The sequence below is a fragment of the Mesocricetus auratus genome, unplaced genomic scaffold, assembly GCF_017639785.1.
Source record: "Mesocricetus auratus isolate SY011 unplaced genomic scaffold, BCM_Maur_2.0 Super-Scaffold_4256, whole genome shotgun sequence".
Taxonomy (NCBI): Eukaryota; Metazoa; Chordata; class Mammalia; order Rodentia; family Cricetidae; genus Mesocricetus; species Mesocricetus auratus.
In genome coordinates, this window is record NW_024429182.1 from 30522118 (window position 1) to 30524134 (window position 2017).

At 40.3% G+C, this 2017-nt stretch overlaps 1 non-coding gene across 1 annotated transcript; it reads right to left on the reverse strand.

Moving 5' to 3' along the window:
* Positions 1-1467: 1467 nt before the first annotated feature.
* On the reverse strand, positions 1468-1631 carry LOC121135680. Its single transcript, XR_005872781.1, has one exon. It is a non-coding gene; the product is annotated as a U1 spliceosomal RNA (small nuclear RNA).
* Between the last annotated feature and the right edge of the window lie 386 nt (positions 1632-2017).

Here is a 2017-nt window from a genome sequence, read left to right on the forward strand (position 1 = left end):
TCTCAATTATGCCCTCCCAGCATGCTTTCCCTTGTGCGTGCTCGCTAGCTGTGGAGTATAAGCATGCTTCTGTTTTATAACCTGTTATTTTGTCTCTGCAGTTCATATCAACATCCCCCATGCCATTAAATATGCATTCTTTTATAGTGATGTAAGACTATTTTAAAATACTTTTGTTTTCAAAATTATCCTTTTTAAAAATGTTAGTGGTAATGAAATATGTAAAGCAGTCACAAGACATAAAACAGTATGACAGAAACCCTGTCTTTCCCCTGCCTCAGGTTCCCCAAAGTTCCAGGCCTTTCCCTTCCAGTGTGCTATTCTGCAGCTTTCCTGGACATATATAAATAGATATGGGGACAGATTGTTTTTCTCTTCCTTGTGCACAAATGTCAGCATGCGGAACTAATTTTACCCTGTGCTTTCTTTGCTTACGGCTTCTGAGAGAATGCTTTGTGTTGGAATTTAAAGAGCTTTCTTGTTTTTAAAATGCAGGATTAAACGCTTGCACTGGTACAAAGCACAGATACATCAGAGGCCATTTTTCATCTGAGCGGCAAAACCAAGATGGCGCTCTGCTTTGTCAATGGCATCGCTCACGTGTCACAGGGAAGGCAAACTGCTCTTATCTCTGCAGAGAGAAGTTAGGTAGTGCTTATAAAACTATGCATGAGCTCTGATCAATAATCCACTTCTAGGAAAGTATTTCCCTGTGTACTGTCCCCATGTATGACATAGTGTCAATGCATGGGTGTCTTGTTTTCATTTCCTTTAGAAAGATTATATTCTATCATAAATACACAAGGCTTCTTAACTGTATACACACATTTAAATATTTTTGAGGTGATCTCATTATGTAGCCCAGGTTGCAATCTTCCTGTCCTCTAAGTGTCAGGATGACAGACATCTTCAATTTTCCTGTCCTCCCCTCCCCCAAGTGTTGGGATGACAGACGTGTGCTCCAAATATCAAAACCTTATTTTGTGCCCCAAATATCAACACAAAAATTTCTAACATAGTCTCTTTTTGGTTTTGGCTCCAAGATGACCAAAAAAAGAAGAAAGAGTAGTCATTCCAAAAGGTGCTGCTGTTGCCATATGCAGTAAATTTGTGTACCCAAGGACAAGGCCATTAAGAAGTTAGTCATTTGGAGCATTGTAGAAGCTGCTGCTATCAGGCACATATCTGAAGCAAGTGTCTTCGACACCTATGGGCTTCCCAAACTCTGTCAAGCTGAATTACTATGCAAGCTGCGCTATTCATGGCAAGGTAGTCAGGAATCAATCTTGTGAAGCCTGGAAAGATTGAACGCCCCCACCATGATTTAGACCTGCTGGTGCTGCACCATGACCTCCATCAAAGCCCATATAAAGAGGTAGCTTCATAAGAACAGAAGGAACAACACCTTGGAGAAATAAAATAGAAGTCATACTTAAAATTTTTTCTAACATAAACAACAAAATACACAAAGGAAGGTGTGAACACAGTCCCTGCAACCACAAATCATGTAGTCACAACACCTGAATCTGGGGCAAGTACAGACGTACCAGGTCTAGAGTACAATGCGGGGTGAGCCTCAGAGTGAGAAGACTACCTTTGTGATCATAGTATCTCCCCTTCCAGCTAAGCATGACACTCAGTGTTTTAGAGGAAAAACACTGGCTAATAGATTTTCAGCCTTTGAGAACAATATATGAAATAGCTCACATCGTCTGAGAGTTACAAGTGTAACATTGTCAAAGAAGCAATGTTTCTGTACTTTATGAAGACTACTAGGAAGAAACATCAGTTAGAAAACTAAGGTAGGTGGCCAAATGATTCCGCAGGTAAACGCACTTGCTGCCAAGCCTGAAGACCTGAGTTTGATTCCTGAACCCTACATCATAGGAGAGATTTGACTCCAGCAAGTTGTCCTCCGTCCCACAAACATATGCTGTGGCACATGTCACCTTCCACCAAATAAATAGAAAAAATGTAGTATTAACAATAATAATAAACCAAAGAATAGTAGTAAGAT